A 25,797-nucleotide genomic window follows, 5' to 3' on the forward strand; every position below is an offset into this window, starting at 1 on the left:
GGTTTGGCCGGGAAGCTTTCAAGTGCTGACACTTCAGTTTCTCTTCCACCCACTGTCATGCTTCCTCCTGCTCTCCACCTTGGAACTGCCCCTTGGGAGCCTCCTGCTCTCTGTGCAGGGTGTGGGATGAGAGAAGAAGGAAGGTGCTGATGTCAGGGTGTCCTTCCTTCCTCAACTCCTGTACCCTGTCTCCACACAGAGAGAAGGGCATGGAAGGAGCTTGGCAATGCAAATCTCTGTGTGAGTGTCTGTCATTCTCACAGACACACGGGCTGTGTCTAGACTGGCAAGTTTTTCCGCAAAATCATCTGCTTTTGCGGAAAAACTTGCCAGCTGTCTACACTGGCCACTTGAATTTCCGCAAAAGCACTGACGATCTCATGTAAGATTGTCAGTGCTTTTGCGGAAATACTATGCTGCTCCCGTTCGGGCAAAAGTCTTTTTCTGAAAGACTTTTGCACAAAAGGGTCAGTGTAGACAGCAGAGATTTGTTTTCTGCAAAAAAGCCCCAATCGCGAAAATGGCGCTCGAGGCTTTTTTGCGGAAAAGCGCGTCTAGATTGGCCATTTCCGGAAAATCATGCCAGTGTAGACATAGCCACATTGTCCTGACCCAACACCTACATGGGGAATCATTACTACTTGTAATGCCTGCAAAGTGGGTTGGTTTTAGTTTTTAACTGGTGTGTGCATTTCATAACTTGCATTTCTCTTATGCTTAAATTTAATTCTTTGAGGAGTTCTAAAATGCCTAACCTGTCATGTCTGGAGTAATTGTTGGCCTGGAGGTGGCTGGCATATACCTGCAGTTCCTGGGAGTGTCAGCACAGGGCTGTCTCCATGTGCTGTCCTTGCCTGCAGACACTGCTCCTGCAGCTCCCATTGATCAGTAATGGAGAATTGGGGGGGGGGGGCTGCTGTGGATGAGAGGTTGTGTATGGAGCCACTGCTATACATAACAGGTTCTTTTGGGAGCAGTGGGGGGGACCAGGGTGGGAGTTGGCCTGTTTTGACTCTGTTGTTCTGGTGATGTCTGCTTCCAGGGCTGCTGGGACTTGAACCTACCATGCTACACTCCCTAGAGAAATGCCCTATCCCTTAGGTCCCTCCAAAATCCACCCCACCTCTTGTCCATCAGAGGGTCCCTTATTTTGCCTTCTTAATGTGGGAGCCAGGTGCATCCCTGGGGCAGCTGCTGTTAGGCTGCCTCTACACTGGCATGATTTTGCGCAAATACTTTTAACGGAAAAGTTTTTCCGTTAAAAGTATTTGTGCAAGAGAGTGTCTATACTGGCATGTGCTTTTGCACAAAATCTTACCAATGTAGCCTTGGGGGGACAGAGGGAGTCAAACCCCCAACCCTGTGCTCCCCAGGCAAATGCCTATTCCCTAGAGCACTCCGCAACCTATCCCACCGTGCTCCCTTCCTTCAGGGAGTCCCCTCCCACACTCCAAACCCATTGGCCCAAGACCAGAGCCTGCACCCCAACTCCCTACCCCCGCTTGGTGAAGTGAATGAGATTCGGGGAGGAAGGGAAATGGAGTTAGCAGGGTGAGGCCTCGTTGAAGGGGTGGAGCAGGGGCAGGGCCTCAAAGAAGGGGCGGGAAGGAAGCTGGGGAAGGGCATTTGGGTTTGAGGTAGATCTTACATTGAACTTATATTGAAAAAAGTGATCTCGTGGTTAAAAGGGTTAGAGACCACCAGGGGCAGACTGGCAATCAAAACAAGCCCGGGAAATGGTTTGATAACGGCCCACTTTTTCACATCAATTTTTTTTTAAATTTACTCTTTAACCCCCGTTAGCCACACCCCTGACCCCCATTAGCCATACCTCCTGACTCCCATTAGCCAGGCCTCTGGAGGTAACACTCTCGGGGCAAGATGGACACATAACCAGAAGTAAAAGGTCATGTGACCCCTCTCTAAGGACTTTTCCCAACATCCTCCTACCAATCGGGATTAGTTTGGCCCCCACCAAACCCCCCTCATGCAACTATCCTGAAATTGCATTAATCCAATGTGTGTGAAATTAACTCGGGGGCAGAGGGAGCGGAGAGGCCGGAGGAAGTGTTCTCTCTAAGAGTTTCCTCCATGAGCAGAATGAATTTTCTGTTGTGCAGCAGCACTGAGTTCATGTGGCTAGTTTGGATGTGCCACTCTGGCACCCAAGTTATTAATAAATATCTTATAAACCTCTACCTTCTCCCTCTGCTGCCATGTCTCTTCCCCTTACTCCATCAGCTCCCCTGGTGCCTGCTGCCCCCAACTCCTCACCCTCCCCTGCTATCCTGACTCCTGCCCTTCTCACTGCCCTCAGCCCTCCTGCAACCTGCCCCCTCCACCTGCCCTTCTCTCCCCCCTGTGCCCACTCCTCCAGTAGCCCCACTCTGATCATGTGAGCTACCCCTCCTCATCCCCTCTCTTAACTCCTTCCTCTACACACCTGCCCTGCCTCTCTCCTCTGGTGCTGGTCCCTCCCCTGCAGGTGTCTGCCCTTCTGCTTCACCCCCAGAATCCCCTGGTACCTGTACCTTCCCTTACCCCTGCACCGTCCTGGGGCCCCCCCTTCCCTCACTGTTCCTGCCCCCTTTGCCCTCTTTTTCCCTGATGCCCACCACCTCACCGCCTTCTGCCCCCGTTCCCCTCATGCCTCTGTGCCCTCACACATGGCTTGCTCCATCCCCGCCTTCCTCATGCCCACCCCATCTTTCAAGGTGCCTTCTTCAAGCACCTTCCCTTTCCCCCTTTAGCTCCCAATGCCCTTATCCTCTCCTCTCCCAGCATAACCCTGTCCCCCCTTCCCACTGACACCTCCCCTCCTGCCCTTTTCCTCATTGTCTCCACTTGGTCCCCTGGCATTTGTCTCTCCTTCACCCTGTCCCTTGGTGCCTTCCCGTTTCTTCTTCTGACCTGCCCCCCTCCCCTCAGCACAAGCCACTTCCTCTCCCACCCCTTCCCCATATTTTCCCCCCTCTGCCTTCCAGTTTGCAGCTCTGGAGTCTGTGATCGGGTCCCAGAAGTCCCCGCAGCCCTGGCCCCAGCTTCTTCTGGGGCTCCAGACCACATGCCGGGCCTGCAGCTGGGCCATGCGGTGCAACTCTGGGTTGGACAGTTTTAAAGTCCTGGGCCATGATGTCATGCCACGCCTGGTCATCTCCCCTCTCAGCTGTTGCGCAGTGTTTGAGCACACTGAGCATGTGCTCCCTCGGCCCCACCATGCCCCATACATGGCTGGCGTCGGGGAATTTAAAGTGTGGGGCTGCGGTGCCCCATCACAATCCCCCTCCTCCTCCATCAGCTGTCAGCCAGCCCTTCAGCCCTTCGGAGGACATCCCACCGGGAAATTCCCGGCACCCCACTGGGCCAGTCCACCCCTGGAGACCACTGCTCTAAGTGTTGAGGCAACACAGCTTCACAGGTGATTAATCAGACCCACCCAGTCAGCCAGCTCCATGCAAGCTGTGCTGCCCTGCAGTTTAAAGGAAACACTGGCCCCAACCCTCCCCCTTCTGCCTGAAGCCCCACCCCTTCCCAAATTGCTGGTTGGCCCCTCTGCACATCACTCAGTACCAGGAGGGCCATAAATGTTGTAAAGACTGCTTCTTTCTTTGATGCTTCTACCATCCTCCTACTGCTGTGCAAGGAGGAATTTACATGGTACCCAGAACTAACATCCACACATCTGCTTTGCTAACCAGAAAGGATAGATTGTCTTGTACAAGCCAGGGGAAATTAAGAAACACCCTTTAATATTCTGGTGACTTTTAGATTGCAGCACCTCTGTATGTTTGGAGATCAGGGTCTTCTGGCCAACGCTCAAACTCTACCGTGGCATGAAGATTCTCCCATTTTATCTACCTCTGCTCCTGACGGCCTGGCTGTATGGATTACAGCTTATTGCTAACAGTAAATGCTACCATCATTAAGGTCACAATGAGACTTTCATTGCAGCCCAATGTTTCCACATCTTTGTAACTTTCTGAAAAATACTCCAGTTCATCTGAAATGTTGCATGCTTGGTTTCAGGCTGATAAAGGATATTTCTGGCAAGTTTGAGTAAAATCTATTGTACCTTGTTTTAGTTATTCAAGAATGAAACCAACTTGTAGGGGAGAATATATGTAAGATGATAACATTTATTTACTGAAATGCTGATCTTGTTCATTGTTACCAGCTCCCTGATGCCATTGAGGCACCTTCACACAAAAAGAAAGATCACAATCCACCCCGCAGCAGAGAGTCAAGGCAAATGAACAACTCTCCACTGCCAGCCTCTGAACTCTTCCTGGGAGAGAAGAGCAGAGCTCCTTCAATGTGCTTCTCTCCTTCTCTGGGGCCATTGCAGATCACTGACTCCTCATTGCCAGCAGAATGAAAAGCTGCTCTCCAGGCTAGTGCATTATGTATTCTTCTCTGTGCCCAGTCCCCAGAGAATAGGAAGGATCTTCCAATGGTTTCCTCCTGGCAATGAGGAAAGGTCAAGTAGCCTTGCTGATTCTTTTATTATTGACCAAGAAGACTGGTGGATTCTCTGTACCATACCCAGGTTTAAAAGTGGGTCAGGGAAGGCTGAGGATAATTCAGATGCCTCAGCATGACATTAGAAAGCGGCAGTAATTTGCTACACTATCTGCATCTAAAAATGGGCCTTTGAGCAGGGATCTCACAATCATTGGCTTGAGAACTGCTGCTGTGGTGCTTGGCCTCTTGGTCGACACAGCAGGCATTGAACCAGGGACCAGACTAGCATGAAATCCTCTAAAACTAACAAGGGGCTGTAGTGGGGGCTGTAAATAGACTCACAGTTCTGTGTAATGGTCATGTAAGAGCATACACAACACTCTGACCAGTGGGTTAAATGGGCACCTTGTGCTGCTGGCATCTTCCACCAATAGACTTCTGCTAGATGTTATCAGCTGCACTGGGTATGGGTAGAAATCACAATGTGGCATGTCTCTGACACTCGTAGAGTCTCAGGGTACGTCTACACTACAACATTAATTCGAACTAAGCACTCCATTAGTTCGAATTAATGGAGCGCTAGTGTAGCGCCTGTGAAAGTTAGTTCGAACTAACGTCCGTTAGTTCGAACTAACTTTGTAGTGTAGACATACCCTCACTGAGTGAGTCATCCTGAGATTGGTACAGAGAAGACAACGTATTTGCTTCTTCAGCAGCCTGACCCAAGCAAAAATCAGTCCCTCTGCTGGTAGTGGGTAAAGTCAGTAGAAAACTTCTCCACAGAGGAAAATATTTCTTCATTAGCTTGGCTGTCTACCAGCCAGGACAGCCCTGCTAGTAGAAACAAGATGGATACTGCAGCAGAAAAAGAGAAAACTTTCTTCCTCTCCAATCACAGCCATGGCACAAGATTAAAAGAAAATTCTCTTACAACGGGGTGAACCAAATTCAGAACAGGAATACTTCCACCAACCTTCTCTTGTGCGTAAAGGTATCTTGTGAGGACATCCCAAGAGAAGGTGGGTGCTTTGGAGCCACTGTATCAATAGACGATGACAAAAGTTGGCTATCAGATTACAAGGCCATTTACACAGTGGTCCAAAGGCAATGCAGTACGTTCATTCAAAATCAGCCCATCATGTAGGTAGCAGCCTCTTCCTGACATGAACCTACCAGCTTCATCCTTCTTTGTTTGGCAACTGAAATTATAATCTAGGTAACACCTTCCTTCCAGTGCTAAAAGCACTAAAGCAGATGCTTGCCGCCAGCCTTCCAATGTCACATTGGATATTGTTAAGAATAGCAATAACAAAATGTCATTTTTGCAGAACTTCAGACAGTCAGCAAGAATTATAGTGGAGCATTGGACTCAGGTACTAAGCCTTTGATGTACACTGGACAAACCAGATGGTCATCTAATTCCCACCAGCATGCAGAGCCCAGAGCAGAGAGCACCATAACCCCTGTTTGATTATATATTCACAGACACATCTGATTTTATTTTAATGTTGGAAGAAGTCCCCATGCAGAAACCCACACTGATGACTAAAATCCTAGACATACATTCTACCCAGGTTCTAGCTCTTTTCACTGCTTGGATAAGATATACTCTCCTTTCCCCTCTGCCATCTCATAAAAATGTCTTGCATTCCCTCATCCTTCATTTGAACCCCTGCTTCCTCTTTGTCAGCTGTCTGCTTCAATGAGATAAATCCCCCAGCTTTCCAGCCATAGCCACAGTCCATAAATCTGCTTCTTTCTTGTTACATTTGGACGCAACTGCTTCCAGGGAAAATGTGGGAGACTGTGCTGTATGTAGCAGTTTTAAAATGTGTGACTGGGTCCTGAATCTTACCCCAGATCCTCAACTGGAATCCAGGGCCAGACACTGAAATAAGTTAAGCACCATCTATAAATCACTTTCTTTCTCTTCCTCCATCCCCACCCTCCCACTCTATCCACATACCCCCTTCCTTTATGAATCTTCAACAGTGCTGGCAAAGGCTTCTTATTGACATGTATTAAAGTATCAATGAGCATCTAAAGGAGGAGGAGAGAGGAAAGCAGGAGTGAAAACAGGATGAAAGGGAGCAAGAAAGGCGAGACTAAAGAGGAATAAAGAGAAAGTGCAGGAAAGGGATGTATGAAGGATGATAAAAAGTGCATATAATTAATCCAGTGGAGAGGGCACTAGCAAGGGAGCCAGATAAAACAAGTTCTCTTTACCTGACTCTGCCACTAACCTACTGTATGACCCTGGGCAAATCACTTTCTCTCTGCATGTTTCTGTTTCCTCTCCCATCTGTTATCTGTCTTGTCTATTTTGAGTGTAAGCAATTCCAGGCAGAGAATGTCTCTCAATGTGTGATCGTACCAGGCATAACCTACTGGTGGCTCCCATCTTAGATTGAGTTTCTATATAAAATAGATAATAATAACAGCTCCTGAAAACTCATTGCCTGGCATGGGAAATTGCAGAAAGACTGAGGCTCTGTGAATCTGTTGAGCTGCTGAGTTTGTGGACTTATTCCTTCCTGTTATTTAAAACTATGCTTATTAACCAAGGGAGAGAAAATTAAAAAAAAACAATCTACCTGAGCCAGTGCCCTTAAAGAGAGAGAGAATAAACTACAACAAAAGTGAACTGACATTCAAATCTCAAGGGCTACATTTACACTGGCGCGTTGTCACGCAAAAACTCTTTTGCGGGAGAGTTCTTCTGCAAAACCTCTTCCAGAAGAGAGTGTCTACACTGGCATGGGCTTTTGCACAAGAGCTGTGTTTTTGCGCAAGAGCATCCATGCCAGTGTAGACACTCTTGTGCAAGAAAGCTCTGATGGCCATTTTAACCATAGGACTTTCTTGCGCAAGAAATTCATGTTGCCTGCCTACACTGGCTTCTTGCGCAAGAACAGTTGCACAAAAGGGCTTATTCCTGAGCCGGAGCATCTGAGTTCTGGTGCAAGAAGCCCTGATTTCATACATTAGAACATCAATTTACTTGCACAAGAACAAGCGGCCAGTGTAGACAGGCAGCAAGTTTTTGTGCAAGAGCGTCCGCTTTTGCACAAGATTGTGCCAGTGTACACACAGCCAACTTAAGGTATTTTTCATTAGAATTTACTCCTGTTTCCCACCTCTGCTCTTTCCTTTTCCATCTCTGAATTTCTTTTTGGTTCTGTTCCAATTTCTGCTCCCCTTTCCTTCCAATAGTTTCATTGGCTTCTGTCTCTTTCAACCCACATCTCCTTTGTCCCACCCTCTCCTCAGTGCCACATAAACCCAATAATATTGGGATTCAAGTAAAAAATTTGGAACCAGTGATGGAGTTGATATTAAGTAAAGAGGGTCAATGCCTCCCTGCTTTCCACAATCAGACATGGCTGTGTCAAACATCTGAAAAGTATTCCAAAGGAAGGGCTGGACATCTGTGGAGATGCCTGGCATTTATAGGTGTTAGCCTCCCTCCCCCATTCAATAGGCAGGGCCTCCTCCTCTGCATGAGCCACACAGCACAGGAGTCTGCTTTGGTTCCCAGCAAGGATCTGGGTCTGAATCCCTTAGCAGTAGCACAGGCTCTGAGCCCTGGAGTTCCAGGGTTTGGTCTCCAGGGATGAGGAAGATGAGAGTCATTTCACAGCACCGCTTCCTCACCATTTAAGGGCCATCAATTTTCCTGCTCAGGGCATTGGCCGATTGGCAGCTAAAGTGAGGAATGAATCCCTCCCTGGCCTCCTCATATATTTCAGTTAGGTTCACTAGACTGGCATATGACAAATAAGTTATACTTCCCTCTCGGGCTCTGTCAGTCTTTAAGAAACCCAGTCACCGAAATAAAGGGCAAGATTCTAATTCCATTTATACACGTGTGAGTCTAAAATAACAATGGAAGTTCTGGAGTTACTCCTGTTTTGTATCCATGGGATTGAAATCAGAACCTGCCCTACCTCCAGCCTGCAGTCACTGCACTTGTATCAGTTCTTCAAGAAAAAACAACTCATAATGGCACTGATCCTGTTCTCATCACCCATATGCAAATCCTCACTCACTTTCATTCACATGCACACACACACCTCCACCATCTGCAAATAAGCTTCCTTTCCACTGAAGAAGTAGATTGTGCCCAAGGAAGCTCATGGTACTATCTATGGTTTTTGTTAGTCTCTAGGGTGCTGCAGGATCACTCATTTTTTAAGTTTTTTCCTGTAATGCAATTAGGCATCAATATACCCAATGACTACTGTCTTGTCTGTATCTCTCCTATTAATTTTTCATAAAGAAAACTTTCCTCATTCACATCTTCCCTCCACCCTTCCCTTTGCATCCAAACTTTCACAAACACAGTAATCATTCAAACCTAATATAATACCTTATCACTGATTTTGCACCTGCCCTTTATATCTCCCCCTTATTTCCTATCCTATAAGCTGAGTAATCATCCCCCCCTAAACAGCAGCTTATCTCAACATTTACACCTGCCTTGCCAATGAACTCCATGTTCTAGCTGTCAGATCCTCCCCAATCACACGTCTCATGACTGCTGATTATTCCATCTAGAGCTTGCGTGTTCTTTGCAGCTGCTTCCCTTTCATCCTTTCCACCTGCTCTGAAAAGTTACCCTGCATTCTTCCCTGGCTTCTTCACTGCTGTCGCTGTCTCCACAGCTGATTGCATGTCTTTGCATCTTTTTTCTACACCTGATGTGCAATGCCACCTTTACAATGTAATCATTCACACTTGCCTTAAAAGAGTTGCAATGACAAAGGCAGAATCTCTATATTTAGAGACATCTGGAAGTAGTGGTGGGCCCAATCCGAAATCCCAGATCCAAAGGATCTCTTGAATTTTGGCTCTTGGGAGAGGAAAGAGAATCTTTTTAGGATTGTACATTGAAAGTCTGGAGATGTGGCTCTGCCACAGACTTCTTTTGTGACCTTGGGCAAATCACTTAGGCTGTGTCTACATTGGTGTGATCTTGTGCCAAAGGGGCCGCTTTTGCATAAAAACATGCTGCCTGTCTACACTGGCGGGGAGTTCTTGCACAAGAACGCTGACGTTCTAATGTGTGAAGTCAGTGCTTCTTGCGCAAGAACTATGATACTCCCACTCAGGAATAAGCACTCTTGCGCAACTGTTCTTGTGCAAGAGGCCAGTGTAGACAGGCAACATTAATTTCTTGTGCAAGAAAGCCCGATGGCTAAAATGGCCATCAGAGCTTTCTTGTGCAGGAGAGCGTCTACACTGGCATGGATGCTCTTGCGCAAAAGCACATCTCTTGTGCAAAGGCATATGCCAGTGTAGACACTCTCTTGCGCAAATACTCTAATGCGAAAACTCTTGTGTTAAAGAGTATTGCGCAAAATCTTGCCAATGTAGACAAAGCCTTAGAACTTGTTCCTTGAGAGCTCTCAGGGACAGACTTTCAAGAACTGTGATCTCTCTTTACTTCCATCCCTCATTTGTAAAAGAAGAATAAAAGGCCCTTTCTTTCATCCTTTGTCTGTCTGGATTGTTTATATTGTGGCCTTTTCTGGACAGGGCTACGTGCCGTTGTGTGCAGTTATAGTCTCCAGCAGCACCAACATGTAGGATGCTTGTACTTTAGGCTTTTACTATGATAAAAATAATAATAAGAATACCACTGATTTAAAATGTGCAGCTCAGGCTCATTACAGCTGCCAGGGAACTGCCATTTTAGGTACTGCACCAATGTGTATTGAAGTCAATGAGCATGTCTCACATAGTGACATGGGAGCAGTCACATCAGACTAGACTACTGATCCATATGCCCTGGCAACTTGCCTCTTTCAATGGCAAAAACCTTCCTATAATGCCCTTTATTCAGAAGAGTCAGTTTGACTTCAGTGGGAGCAGGAACAAGTCCTATAGGACTTGTGTGCTCTATGAAGGGGGATAAATTCCTTCCTAACCCTAGAAGATAAACAGTTTATTCTCAGAAACATGAAATTTGATTATCATTGTCTTCATTGACATGCATCTGACGAAATGGGTCTTTGCCCACGAAAGCTTATGCTCCTACACTTCAGTTAGGCTATAAGGTGCCACAGGACTCCTCGCCGCTCTTTCAATGGCAGAGTTGCCAATGCTGTTAATTACCATAGCTCAACCTTTACCTTTAAAATCCAGTCATGCTAATGGCCTCCTGCAGGAAAGTTATGTAGCTTGAATGTTCACTGAAAAATATATTTTCTTTTCTATAGTTTTAAATGTTGTGTTTAAAACAGATCCCCTAATTCTTTTTGCATCACAAAGTACAGTCTTCTACTGTATTCTTCAAATAATTGTGTATCTTGTACTTCAGTGCCATTATTTTTCCAGACTAAATAACCCATTCTTTTCAGTCTCTTTCTTTATTTCATTTGCTAATACTTGTAAAGCAGTTTGAAAATGCATTAGTATCATTCTGTTAGAATGTATTTTTTCATTATTTTCTACCCTTTCTTTTAATGCCACAAATATACCTATAAGCTGCCACCCATCTTCATTGACAATATGAGGATGGGTAGGTCTTTATAATTATCTTGGAAATATATCTTCTCTCTTCCTGACCCAGATTTTGGAACAATCAAAGAGTCTGGATTCCAGTGGCTCACATGGTTCATTCACATATGCGTGGGTATGGGGAGTTTGGGCCTTGACACTGCAATCAGCTCGTCATAAAGTCCATGAGGCTGTGCTCAGTTGTGAAGGGTCTGCCTGCATGGATCCACTGGCAGGACAGCATTTGTTGTGAACACTGTGGCCTCAGTTCAGGAAAGCACTGAAGCAGCTATTCAATCAGTGGATTTAAGCAATTCCTCCAAGATGAGCTTTGATGCATGGGAACAGAATCGAGCACATGTTTAAGTAACTTGCCAAATTGGGACTTGTCTAAATACTCATGCAGTGAGCAATGCTTATCATTATGTACCCTTCTATGTAGTCTCAGTACCATCATTTAAGAGACTCCCATTAACTTGTGACATACTTTTCCTCAGAGGGTCTTGGGAATTAAGATTATTTTCCCCCTTGACTCTATATTCCTCCAAGTTAAAAGTTGATCCTCTGTTAATGTCAGTCCTCTGGTTTGATCAGATTCTTCTTAAATTGCTCCCCTATCTCCTTGTTTTTAACTAGCCTTTTCCATCATGGTCCGCTTGCTATTCACACCCTCCTCCAAATCACAAACAAAAATACTGCACAATGCTGATCCAATATTGACCAATGGGTTTCCCCATTACAGGTTGAACCTCTAGTCCAGCACCCTCAGGATCTGAACCAGAGAATTCGCCGAATCATGGGAGGTCAATATTATTTAGCAGCATCACCAACACTTCCTCTGCTTACTGGGCTCTTACGAGATGTTTAGGGGTAAATTAGAGGTAAATAACAGCACAGAACACTCAGAGCCAGGACTTGCGGATGTAAACAAACTTTATAAGACTGTGGGAATCTTGGCCACACTCGTGATAAGTGTACTAAAGGCTAACTAAAAGCATGGATGTTGCCAGACCAGAGAGTGCCGGACTAGAGAGGTTCATCCAGTAGTAACTTCCATTCCTCTGAACAGCAACTCTTCAAGGTGACTCCTTAATTGATAGAATTTGGCTACCTTTTAATTCACAGGAGGTATTAAATTCTCTAAAAGGGGACTTTTTCAAAAGGTATCTAAGAGGATACCTTATACATTATAATCACCGGGTTCCTTTTATCCACTATTTTATTAACATTGTCAAACTTTACTAATGGGTGGAAAGTCAGAATTTACCCTTTGACCAGTGGTGAAAGTAACTTTACATTTCTTACAGGTACTCCCATATTGCAATCTGAGTCCCTTCCAGCTCTTTAAATAGGTCCCTGCTGGCTCTGGCCGAGACTCAGCCACCTCTGCTGGAGCTGCACACCCTGGTGCACCTGCTTACTTTCATCTCTACCTTTAACAAGAGACGCTAGTTAGACCCATACCTTTCAGACTTATATAAGATCTGGATTATTTTCTCCGTAAAAATATCCTCAGCTGGTTTGCCAAGAACCTGGGTGTAACTCAACAATCTGTCATTCCCTAATAGTTCCGTTGACTGTCTTTAGGAAAATGCATACCCAGAGTCACATGCTATCATGGTTTCTGTGCATAGAAACAATGAAGCTAAGGGGATTTTTTAATGTTTGCAAATCAGAGGTAGGCTATGACTCCATGCCTGCAGCACAAGGAACAACTATAGTCTTAAGGATACATTATAACACTTCTCAGCATTGCTGTGATTTCCTATTTTATTTATTTTTTACAATTTTATCATGACCATTATCCAATCCTTGTTATCTATTGCTCTTCATTTCCTGAGGGTGCTTCATGGACTCTGCAGCCTCTGCTCATGTTTCCCCACAATTGCCAATAAAAAGCTTCCCCCATCTCTTACGCTGCTCACTGACGCAAAGAACCAGTGAAATTTCTATCCAACCTCAGCACCTCTTTCTCGGTTCCACAGAGAGACCTTTCTTGCTTTTAATGCTTCACTTGCTGTCTCACTGTTGTTACATGAAGCAGTATGTTGCTAATACTGTAATGCCTGTGCTCACAGCCTTCCCACCGCTGTTTCCATTAAGTGCAACTGTGCAGTGGTGGTATCGTTCACACTTGCTTGTCCCAGTGTCTATACCTGCCCTGCAGGCTCAGTATTCAGCCTGTGTTGCACTTCATCTCTCTGTCTGTGCCTAGTTTCCATGCCTTACACCTTTCTCGACCCCACACTGAGCTACTCTACCAGCTGCTTCTGTTTGTTCTATCCCTCAGTGAGGCTGATTTAAGCACACTGGCTGCACTTGTAATTCCTGCACAAGGCAGGAACAGGGCACTGCCTGAACCTCCCTCCCCCATGCTCTGGCCAGCCAGGGGAAGGCTGAGGCTGATTTCCCCTCTTACTTGGGGAACCATGGAGGGGCATTCACACCTTTGCAGTCCACATTTACAAAAAAGCACCCCCTACAGAAATTCCTGCGTATGGGCCTGCATTTCCGGTGGGGTGTGTAGACATCTCAAAGACATTCCTGCAGGCCAAAACTATACCCAGAATCACTCCGAGTGATACTCATTCCAAAGCAAACCCTAAAGGACAAGTCCTCCACTGGTATAAGATGGCAACTCTCTCCTGGCTGGGCCCGCACTAGATGTTTGATCATCCAGGGAGCATAAAGAGTTTTTAGTGCCCTGCTCCCACCCAGCCAAAAGATGCAATCTGTTATATATTTGAGAGTGTTTGTTTGTCTGTCCATCTCCCATAACACAGGAACTAGGAGTCACCAAATGAAATTAATAAGTAGCTGGTTTAAAACAAACAAAAGGAATTGTTTCTTCACGCAACCCAAGGTCAACCTGTGAATGTGAATGTGAATGTGAATGTGAATGTGAATGTGGAGCCTCACCAGAGGATGTGGTGAAGGCCAGGACTGTAACAGGGTTCAAAAAAGAATTAGATACATTCATGGAGGATAGGCTCATCAATGGCTATTAGCCAGGATGGACAGGATTGGTGTCCCTAACCTCTGTTTGTCAGAAACTGGGAATGGGTGACACAGGATGGGTCCCTTGTTCTGTCTTGTTCTGGTCATTCCCTCTGGGGCACCTGGCATTGGCCACTGTTGGAAGACAGGACATTGGTCTGTGAACATTCTTATGTTCAAGAACTCCTCCTAAATAGTAAGAGCTAGGACCACTAAATTCGACATACAGCTTCCTCTTCTTATAACCTAAAGCAAGGTCTGCTTGTGCCAGGAAAATGGGCTGTGCCTGGAATGGGATTAATTCCCATAAAATGAAACAAAAAAGACAGAATCATCAGTCAGGTAAAAGGGGTTGGCTGGGGGTGTGCTCCCCACATCCAAGACTGCTCCAACCCTGAGCATCCCACCCTCAAGCACTTCTTAGGGATGGCAGGGGGAGTTGAAGACACCCCTCCATTTGTACAAGAACATTACTGGCTATTTCCCTTCATCAGGAAGTGAGGGGAAAGGGCACAGTTTGCTCGGTTCATCACTCTGGCTGGGGAGCAGAGGGGGTAGATGAACCTGGACCTGGCGCAGCCAGGAAATATGCTCTCATCCCTCAACTGTGCCTGCTGGAGCTGCAGCAGCCATGAAGAGACACTTCTGACCTGGCCCCAAGCTGCTGTGATGAGAGAGGGCTGAGGTAGTCCTCTCTTCCCTGGGCTGTCTGCATACTGAACCTCATATCCCCAGAGCAATGATTCAAATGAAGCACGGACATTTACATTTTATTTTCCAAAAAACAAAAATTAATTAAGGGCCTGGGGAACGTTGGGTCAATCTTGTAGTAAATAAATAAAACTGATCTATTATGCCTGACTCCAACCAAAAACGGATTTCCTGGGTGGCTGCCCTCCTGGCTTGCTCCTAAGCCTGGTCCTGTTCAGTGTCTTCATTAATACCAGCTCTGATTCTAGCCTCCTACTATTTATTCTCTCTGCTACACTGGATCTAGTTATAAAAGTGCAGGCAATACTAATACTTGACATACCTACAAGGCTGCTGCTTTTACTTGTTCAGATAGAACAGCAGGCAAAAGGTGAAACTCTGTCCAACAACAAGCATGCCACAAGCTTGAAGGGACACCATCAACTGTTACCTTCTGGTCAGTGCAGCACTTTCTCTGCCAACTCCGCCTGGATACTAGGAAGAGTGCTGAGGTGAGTTGCTGTCTTTATGTGAGCTGCTCGACATGGGAGGTTCGCTGTAAGGCATGATTGCTATAGACTGAGCCTCCCAGATGGGGTGTACAGGTCAGCATGCCTCCATGGACAATGTTATGTTTCCTTCTCCATTCTGAAATTATGTTTTGCTTTTAAACCAAAAGAGCCAGATGAAATTGCTCTCTTGCATTTCTAGAGTTTCATTTTACTTCTGCTCTCAGGTTGTTGGGTAGCTGCTAAACAGCTGCTATATAATTCATGCCAGGTTAACTTCACAATAATCCAGGGATGGGTGCCATACTTTCCAGAGCCAGATGAAAGGTACTGCATTAATACAGGAGGGTCACTACCAGCACTAGAGCCTCAGTAACCAGTGCTCTGCACTAGTTCCAGTCCAGACACCTGCACCCAGCATTTGCCGAGGAGTAGGAAGCAATAAGGGGCCTCATAATGGCTGGGCTCCCATACTCCGTAAAGTATTTGTCTCACCAGTATAAACAGTGTGCAACAATGATGCATGTCTGAACAACAGCACGTATCATGAACCCCATCTAACCAGTCACTGTCTGGAGACCAGCAGTCAAAGCTGCTCTGCACAGTTCCCTTTAATCAGCACCAATTGTTGCTGCTGTTACTAGCATAAGGTCACATCCAGCAGTTCTTCAACTAGTTGTTTCTTTGAAATCAGTGGAATTAGAGCCCTGCACCAATACATAATTTGTATCCATATCTGCATCTGCATCTGCAAAAATGAGCCATTGACATCCACGGATGCGGATACCCACGGATATAAGGTGGATATCTTCAAATTCACAGGGTTCTAGATACAATATGTGTATCCACATTCATATCAGCAAAAGTGAGCCGCAGTTATCTGCATCTACATCCAGAGATTTGCAGGGCTCTAAATGGAACCAAGTGTGTGACTCAGAGTTGAAATCCGGGAGCCTTAGAATCAACACCTGCAAATGCAGCATTTTTCATGTTACTAAACTGGAAGAGTGCTCTAGTCAACATCCCACAATCATCACTCAGCTGTGTTGTAGACACTGACCTCGCACTCAACATTTCTCTCAGAAGAATCAGCAGACCGACCCCACAATAGCATTTTTCCACAACTAAGTTCCATCGCCTGCCCATGACATATGATAGACACTGCTAAGTTCTCCCCACTGCACCTGCTCCATTTGGACAAACTGAAAACAGCCCTTGTCACCTTTGATTCTGCTGCAGGAGGTGCCTGTTCCATCACGTGCACCATCAAGGTGCGATGTATTTCAAAGGGAAAGTGCAAAGGGGTAAGATGTGTTGTATTAAAATCCCTCCACCTAAGTAGCAGAGATACATCTACACAGCAGTGTTATTTCGGAATAACTGGTGATATTCCAAAATAACATAGCCCATGTCTACACTACAAGCAGTTATTTCAACATAATGTCAAAATAATGTCAAGCTGGAGGACTTCTTACTCCAACTCCTGTAACCCTCATTGTGTGAGGAGTAAGGGAAGTTAGAGGAAGAGTGCTCTTTCTCGGACTTCCAGCTGTGTAGACAGCGCCAAAAGCCAAAATACACTATTTTGACTTAAACTACTCAATTACATAGCTAAAGTTGCGTAGCTTATTTCAGCTTTAGCCCTGCTATGTGGAGTGCCCAAGGAGACCTGAGTCCTTAGTCCCAGCCACCGTTCACAAAAACATGTAACAGATTATTTTGTCCTTGCTTAAGCTCACTTAAGTGATTGGGAATCTTTCCCCTGACTTCAATAGGCATTGAATCAGGCAGGTTTTCTTTCTTCTACTCTCTACCCTGATTAAAAAAGGCAAAGCCCAGACCGTCATGTCTAAAGATGACAGCAGCAGCTATTTTCCTCTCCCATACATCAAACTAAAGTCATCAGATTAATTTACTCTGCTCCCCTCCCCATGCAAAACAGAAACTAGATTCAATCTCAGAAGGGGAATAAAAGGGTTCCCTTCACCACTGCCACCAAAGATACAACCTGCAGCCATGCTAGACAGAGTTGTGTTTTTCTCAAATCGCATAAGCAAATCCATGTTGGTCGTGTAAATAGCCACATTGGAGACTCCATAGAAAACTCAGAACACTGCAGGAAAGTGGCACATGTCTGTGACTCATAAGAGGTGCCCTTTCCTCTGAGTGAACTGTGAACCAATCAGTTCATCAATATGATGCTCACCGTGTTTCAGGTCAGAAATAAAGCCAATGGACCAGATTGCGCCCTATGAGCCACTCAGTGACAGGACTTTCCATAGCATGGCTCTTTCCCACCCTCATCAAACAGAAAGCAAGCTCAGGAGCATCTGCATGGTCTAGGATGATTTGCTTAACAGTATTAAGATCCCCCGTTTTGCAAGAATAGGGCTGTTAACCAAACCCCTGGGCCATTCCCAATGATTATATCCTTAAATTTGCTTCTCCACTTTCAATGTGAGAAGCTATTTTTCCCTCCCCCTGTTAAAAGTGTAGTGTTTCTGTCCCAGATTGGCTGTTGGCCTCCATCCCAGAAGTGGCTTAATTTCAGCACTGGGTAAGGGATTCCTTTATACACAGGGCGGGATCCTCAGCATAACCTAATTGATTTCAGCTGAGGTCTGCTGATTTACATCAGCTAAGGGTTTGGCCCAGAGCCTGTTAATGCACCTGGATCCCTTTGGACGAAAGACAATGTATATGTCATTATTAACTATTATCACCTGCTATTATTATTAGCTACTGGCTGCAACTGTGTGAGAAGTGAAAACACCACCGAGAAGAGCAGTTCATGCAAGTCTTTGCCTGTATCCCGCCAAACCTATTCTAGGGAAATGCTGTACTGTCTAATCTGACTGGGAGCCTAGCTGCTGTGGATACAGCTGGTCTGCTTTGCAAAGCATTACCACAACTCAAATGGAGCCAGAGCGCCCCCGTCTGGGAGTCCCAATTCCATCCAGTCCCACCAACTCCCTGTGTAAATGAAGATACTAGTGAAAGGACTCCAGCTAGCAAACACTGTGTTACCAGAAAGGTTTTTAATGGTATAGGCATTTGTTTTTGACATATGCACAAACACACACAAAGGACATTAGACAGACACGTACATTGCTGCATGCTTTTTTTTCTTGTCCTGAACATTGTTCAGCTTCTCTAATTTCTCATACAGGGACTTGCATTGGTTTCCTTATTTATTTACTCTCCCATCCCCTCAGAGTTTCTTTTTTATTTATTTGCTGATATTTGACATAAATCCTGGAGTTTTGATTACCTCAACCCCAAATCTGATTTTTCATGCCTTTGAACATATCTGGATCAACCTAGGAAATCCAAAGTGATTTCTCAGTAGGTCAGAAAGATGCAGCTTTTGTTTTTCTGAGCCAAATTCTTCAGGGTTTCCTCAAGTGCTGATATTCTCAGGGAAGTAAATGGGAGTTTTGACTGAGTGAAGACAGCAGGATTTGTGTTATAAAGAACACAATGGTCACGCTCAGTCTCACCTAACAATCACCAGAAGCGGAATGCCATCTTGATTCTATTTGGCCCAACAAACACTTCCAGGGTATTCACTGGGAGCAGGGGAGGAGAGGCATGAATAACCCTTTCACAAGCCCTCTTGGGACCAGCTTTTAGAGGCAGCACTATCTCCTCTTATTGTGTCCCTGAAATCAGAAGTTTTAGCAGGCCAGTCAGCTGGCCTCATTAGATTCCTGCCCTTAGGGAGATTACACAATCTCCTAACTAGGCCCTTGGAAGAGAGAGGAAGGAGGAGGGGTGGTGGTTGTGGTTAGTACATCTTAAACCAGTGACATCATCTTCCCTCCAGCACCACACCAGTGTGTTCATCCTTGAACCAGGGGGGCAGCACAGCAAAATGTTGGTGGTGGGATACTGCGCTCCAAGGACTAGAGGGTTTTACTTTGATGCCAATAGGTAGAATTAGGGAAAATGGATCCTGCAAACTCTCTCTCTCTCTCTCTCTCTCTCTCACACACACACACGCACACTCACACATACCCAACACCACACAGATAGCAGGGCATACGTCATTTCTGCCATTCTGGCCCATCTCTAGCTCAATGTCTGAAGAGTGCAGGATAATCCCCTCTCTTGGGACGCAGTTCAAGCTATACCCTCCACTGAGCCTGTCTGCCTTGGCTGGAGAGAAGCAATTACCCTGTCTGGGGCCAGGCAAAGAGCAGTAAAACAAAAGCACTCGTGCAAAACATTGGCTGCTGCATGGCAAGGGGCTGTGGAGCAGGCAACCCCTAAATTGTCCAAAGCTTTATAAGTGATTTCCTTACCCAGAGCTCTTCAAAGGGGTGGGGGTGAAGGAGGCATCAAACCTGCCTGGAGATTTGACTTGCACAGCCAGTGAGGATGGCAACACTGTTTGATATTTGAGTAGATTAGTGCAAGGGACGAAGATGGTGTGTGTGTGAGGGTGAGAGACTGTGTGAATCCAAGAGTGTATGTGTGTGTGTGAGAGAGAGAGAGACCTGTGTATGGGGTGGGGAGCTGGTGTGTGGCTTGTGGACAAGTGAAAGAGGAGAAGAGACCAAGTTTTGTAGAAGGACACACACATACACACACACACAGAGTCGCTAGATACTATGATACATATATTTTTTTAAAAATCAGCACCTTGCACCAAAACCTTGGTTATCTTCTCCTCCCAATACTTCTCTGCAACTCTCCTGAAAGCAGCTTAACTCCCATTCATGAATTATTATTCTACATCCAGATGGGATGGAAAGCCTGGCTAAAATGCAAGCGATCGTACAGTAGTATCCACAGCATGACTCCAGATATCGGTCAGAAGTCTCAATTCATTTGTGAAGCTCAGCATTTTGTCTGCAGCTTGTTTCCCCTTTTCCTGGGTTTCTGCCCCCTTTAACCCCCACTCCCCCAGACTCCTCATGGCTCAGCCAGAAAATGGGATGTGTGCTGGCCCTCGAGGTGATGATGGAAAGGTGGGGAGGTGCTCTCTCATTTGACCTCCGCAAATCCTCTATGGACCAGGAAACACAAACTTGTGCTTCTTTATCAGACAGCGTTGCAAGCAGCCTTCACAACTGAGCAACTCCTCAATCCATAAAAAGTCCCCAGCCCAGGAGGGGGGACACAAAATTGTCCTCGGATCCATGATCCTCTCCCCCCCCCCGCACCTTCTTGCTATATTTCAGTTTCTTCCAATTCCCATTAGGAGTAGAGGCAATCAACCTGGTGTGGGATTTAAAGTGACAGACTTCTCCTTTTACAGGATTTGCCTGTCACTTGCACAAATGGAACAGTGGTTTAAGTGGAGATGACACCATCTCTTCGGGGATATTTCCTAGGATGTATCACTATTCTGGAACACAGACAGAGCTGTAGATTTTAACCCTCACCCCCTGCTTTAGTTGAAAGCTGCACCCTTCCTCCCATGCATTTTAGAATGTACTTTGCCCTAGCTACGTGATCCCATTGCATGAAGCAACTCCCAACCCTATGCGTGCAAATATCCTGCCAACCACAAGCCTCTCTGTCTCTCTCTCTCTCTCACACACACACACACACTCACAAAACCCAGAAGCTAATTAGGTTATAGGACTTCTGCATTGAAACACCACATTAACTTCCTGCAACCCAAAGGGGAGGGGGCAAGAGACTGCAACGCAAAGAGAGAGAGTGAGAGAGTGTGTGTGTCCAACGGCACTGGTTCCAGGGGGAATGGAATTCGATAGGACATGTTAGAATATTATATTAAAATTAGCGATCACGCCATAAATACACGACACGCAGTTCAAAACCTGGGCACGAGGACGAAGGGCTAAGTGGACTCGATGCAGACGAAAGGAAACCCTCCCCTTACCTGATGTTAATGTTCCTCTTTGGCCGGGATCTGATCGCCTGTGGGTTTTATTGGGCTCGACAGGAACTTGTGGGAGAGCTTCTGTGTCCAGCTTGCATAGTGGGTGCTGCTCTGATAATGCAGGCGTGGGAATCCTGGGGCTCTAGCAGTCCTTTTCATGCTCAGACAGAAAATCCCTTTCCTTGATCCAGATTGCAGGCATTAAGGGCAGAGACAAATCCTTTCCCCCTCTCTCTCCCTCTTTTTTTAGTTTCTTTTCCTTCCCGCTTTCCCCCCCTCCCTTCTTCTCTGCTGATCAGTTTGCAGCCATCGAGGAAGGAGCAGTAGAGGCAGCGGGGAGAATGAAGAGGGGCTGGAAATAAAAATGAAAAGGGCTTCGGGAGAGAAGCGAGAGGCTGGGCTTTCCAGCAGGGGAGGGACTTAAAGCAGCCTGGATAAAATGAATGGGGGGAAGGAGAGAACAGGGAGGCAAGAGGGAGGAGCCTAAACCCTGCGATTTTATTCTAAAAAGTGTTGTGTACATAATCGGGCGGGGGCTGTGAAGGGGACATGAGAGGCGGGGCTGGCTCGGAGGCGCTGGGCAGGCAGAGGCCGGGACGTGTAAACGAGGCTCAGACTCGCGGGGCTGCGTGTAGTGACATCTTTGTGGGGGCCCTTCCAGGAGCGCGGGGATCTCTCTCCGGTCAGGGCCCAGGAGCGCGTGTGACTGTAGAGTTATCTTGGATTGACCGTGGGGTGTGGGAGGACTGGGGGACCGAAGGCAGCAGGGGGTGAATGTCTAGCGGGGGCACCCTCCCCTGATGGATCCGCGGTGTGTGCGCGCCCGTGTGTACATCAGAGCAGCTGGGGATGGCGGGCGCTCACCGCACTGCGATGTGATGCGCTTCACCTGTGAAGTCGCTCTTGCAAACTCCTGTGGGGCAGGGAGAGTGCAAAGCGGTCCGAAGGCTGGGGGCGGAGGGGGGTGTAGGGCAGTGCCCGAGAGCAGAGCTGTACCTGCGGGGGAGGGGGAGATGTACACTGCGAGTATGGGTGTGGGTGTGCGTGCGTGCCTGTGCGTCTGTGTGTGTGTGTGTGTGCGTGTGCGTGTGCGTGTGCGTGTGTCCAGACAGCGATTGCAGACAGGCAGCTCGGGCTGTGCTGCTCACTGTGCTCTGCCAGAAGGAAGGAGGCGGCGGGGAAGCAAGGCCAGGGTGGGCGGCAGGGGTGAACAGTGCCAAGTCTGCAAGGTTGGGGGCAGCACCCAGGCTGGGCTCCCGATATCCTCCGACCACGGAGCCCTCCGCTGGAGGCGAGGACCTAGGCCGGTCCCTCGCTTCCTTGGGGCGCTTTGCATCTCTGCGGAGGCCGGGGACGCAGTTCAGCACCATGGAGAGCTCTTCGGGGGCACTTGCAGCTTGCTCATCTCCGGCGTCTGAAGCTCTGGAGAGAGGCTGCCAATCGGTTCCTCTTCCCGGGGGGACCTTTGTCCGTTCCGCCGCCCTGTCTCCTTTTCTTGTATCCGTCTGAGCTCGGCTTTCCCCCAAACACACAGAATCGGCGGCTGCTCCTTCGCCAGCTCTGCCCTGCCTCGTTGGGCTGCGGGAGGTAACAGCAGCCTGCTGGGAAGGGAGAGATTTGCTGCACTTGAAATAGGTTGAGAGCCACTGAGCAGCGTCAGGAGGCAGCAGACCGCCTGAGCTGCAATCCTGATGCCTCCTACCTCGTCTGCTTGCAGGGCCAATCTCACAGGATGGCTACGGTCCAGAGGCTGGAGCTGGGGAAGGAAAATCTCCCTCCCTCCGTCTCGCTCGCTCTCAAAGCGAATTGCAGTTGTGCAATTTATCTCCTTTTCCCTCCCCTCCAGAAAAAAAAGACACGCAAAGGAGGGTCATCCGAGAGGCCAGGGCGCTCTGGTTCGAAGGGAGAGCAGAGCGCGCGCGCGCACACACACACACACACACTCAAATCTGAACAGCGAAGCGGCTCAAGCTGTAAATAGCCTTTAAAGGTCCCTGTCCCTGTGGAAGTTCATGCCCAGTGAACTCTCCTCTAGCCACCAGCTCATGTTGCCCTGGCATATAAACAGAGAGAGGAACAATCCGATGGCTCTGCTAGGGACGTGGAAAGAAAAGCAGGGTGCCATTAACCACCCACGTCCTCCCCTAGCATGCAAGGACAGGCTGCCCTAGACTCCACTCTCCCATCCCCTACCTCCCAAGGCTACAAAGTGTTGTCTTAAGCTAAATCTTCTGCAAAGCTCCCCTACGAAGAATTAAAAGCTGTTTAAAAGGCTAGCTTGATAGGTTTGAGGCTTAGCTTATCACGTTTACATTGTGCTTGAGCCGTACCAGAATTTTACTTTTCCCAATGATTGTTCCACTGCAAGGCAAATAGTCTCCAAACATTCCCTTATTCTGCCATGTGGAGTGGCACCAGTCATGAAATCGGTCACACTGGTTTCAATGAAGTCCTCAGGAGCAGGAAAAGCTGCAGGCTCAGGACCTAAACAAGCTGTGTATCTACAAAGCATCTGTTAAAAAAATAAAGTGCCTGTAGCGATTACTACCTGTTCTTTGATTATTGCTGTTGGCATCTACTTATAACCTCCACTCCTTCTGTTTTGTACTTGTTTGTTTCAATTTGAGAGGGCCCCAACTGGATCCTCCCATCACCAATAATCATGTAGGATGTGCTGTTTCAGACAGTGCACTATGATAAGGGGTATTAACCATTTATAGACTGTAAGGGCCTTTGGCTTAGAGGCATTGCTTGGGAACCCCATCTCAGTATTCTCTGATCCTGATGACTATGAACGGATGATAATCAGATGGAAAAACAAGGAAGTGAGCTGGGATGGCCCACCAAGATCTGAACCCCACATCTCCAAAGGTGAGGACCCAGGTGAGTCCACATCTTCACTCAGGTGGCCCTCCCTCTTCCAGAAAGCAGAATGAAGAAACTCTTGGAATGCCAGTGCTCAAGGAAATGTTCATCATCATTGATATGCTAAAGATAACACAAAAGTCACACACATGCACAACAAAGAGCGGCAGTGGGTTTTGCCAAGCCTTTCCTGGCCACAAATAACCTTCACCAAAAGGTTGACCAGCCTCCCACTCCATGCCAAGGAAGAGCTTCCATAGTGTCTTTATCATAAGAGGATTACTGAGTGCACTGAATATTCAACATGTTCTCTTGCAGCTTTGTTGTGAGCAATGAGCTTTGCCCAAGTGAATGGACACTTAGTGCATAGTCCACTGGTTTAATCTGCTACTTTGGAAACCTAAGCAGGTTACAGCATATTAGCTATGTGTCTGTTCTTATGTGTTGAAGATAAGGTTTCTGGATGTGGTTTGCAAAAGCAAAATTATTTTACTCCAGTAACTCTCTTTTCAACAATGAATATTTCAGTTTCTTGCCTTCTCTGTGCAATGAATGAGGGACAGATCCTCAGCCAGCATAAATCAGCAAAAGCTCCATTAGGCCCAGAATTTTCCACTTCAGGCCTTATTTCTGAGGTTCTAAAATGTTGGTCTATCCACTCTTCCATTTTGCTGTCGGGATCTGAAGAGTTCTATTTAGATGTGCTCAGAGCCTGGTTTTAGGCACAATGCTAAAATAGGCACACTAGGGCATAGCCTAGAACATATGAGTAGTTTGCAGGTCTGTAATTTCTGAGGTAGAAAAAACCTACTGAAGGCACATGGAGAAAATGAAAAACAGTCAATCAACAGGACACGTAGGGATATGAATGCACAATGCACATAATGTAACATATTTTTATTCACAAGCAGCAAGCAAAAAGAGCAATAATCAAAAAAAGATCCTATGTTTTACCATTAGACGTTTATAAGAACATAGTATGATACAGAGATAATCCATGCAGCAGAAAAAAGCCTCCAGATTGTTCACAAAACTGCTATTTGAAGGAAGACTGGCGGATGGGATTTCACTATGTATTGTAAGTTCCTTTTTAAAACTTGAAAGGAGCCGCACATACCCACAATAAACTATAGATACTTTATTTCTGTTTGAGATTCTTCAGCAAAAGCTCACTTCAGTGTCTCATGGGTTAGTGAATATAATCAGACCTATCCCCGAGATCTTCTCATTGCTATCATGAAATCTCTTTTCCCCCCATATATCCTCTTGTGTCTCCCTCCTTGAGCATGCAGAATGTATTATTGTCAAAGTTTTGCAGTTCTCATTGTTTATTACAGGCTAAAAATGAATTAAATGTGCTGTGTGAGTGCTGTGTTGATATTCTGATGTTCTCTCTGTCTCTCGTGAAATTGTTTTCCCTGTTTCTCCTCTGCAAACAACATTGCACTAAGTGGAGATCTTGTTTAGATGGCATGATGTGTTCATTGCACAGATACCCATCTCTTTAGGACTAGCAGTATTTATTTGTTGATCATAAACCATTGCTTAAAATGTGTTTGGGTTCATTGCCATTTGCAAATCCAGATGCATGATGCTAAATTCTCTCATTGCACTATTCCTAAATTAATGTACATTTGGAATGAATCTCTTTCTAAATAGTCAAGTTAGTGATGGATGAAGCCCCAAAAATTAAGGACTCTGCTTCAGTTTGAGTAACTTGTTTTGGCTGCTCCCAAGGCTACCTAAACTTCTTGGATCTGCAGAACTGGAATATAAATCTTTTGAGAAGAACATCTTTCTTATCAGATGGCTGGCATTTCTACTGCTGATCCTAGCTGCAAACCAGAAGTTAAAAGGGGTGTGAAAAAGAAATATAAAGACATCTGAATATCACAAACTTAAAAAATGGAGTTTGGTGCC

The 25,797-nt window shown here is 46.4% G+C and overlaps 1 protein-coding gene across 1 annotated transcript in view; it reads right to left on the bottom strand.

The window, feature by feature from the left end:
- BRINP1 (BMP/retinoic acid inducible neural specific 1) overlaps positions 1 to 21,377 on the bottom strand; it is a 155,459-nt gene extending 134,082 nt beyond the window's left edge. Inside the window, exon 1 of the mRNA XM_006119724.5 lies at positions 21,013 to 21,377. The gene's annotated coding sequence lies outside the window, so the exon portion shown is untranslated. The remainder of the gene's footprint in view (positions 1 to 21,012) is intronic.
- Between the last annotated feature and the right edge of the window lie 4,420 nt (positions 21,378 to 25,797).

The sequence above is a fragment of the Pelodiscus sinensis genome, chromosome 23 (assembly GCF_052426305.1).
Source record: "Pelodiscus sinensis isolate ZL-2025 chromosome 23, ASM5242630v1, whole genome shotgun sequence".
In the NCBI taxonomy this organism is placed as follows: domain Eukaryota; kingdom Metazoa; phylum Chordata; order Testudines; family Trionychidae; genus Pelodiscus; species Pelodiscus sinensis.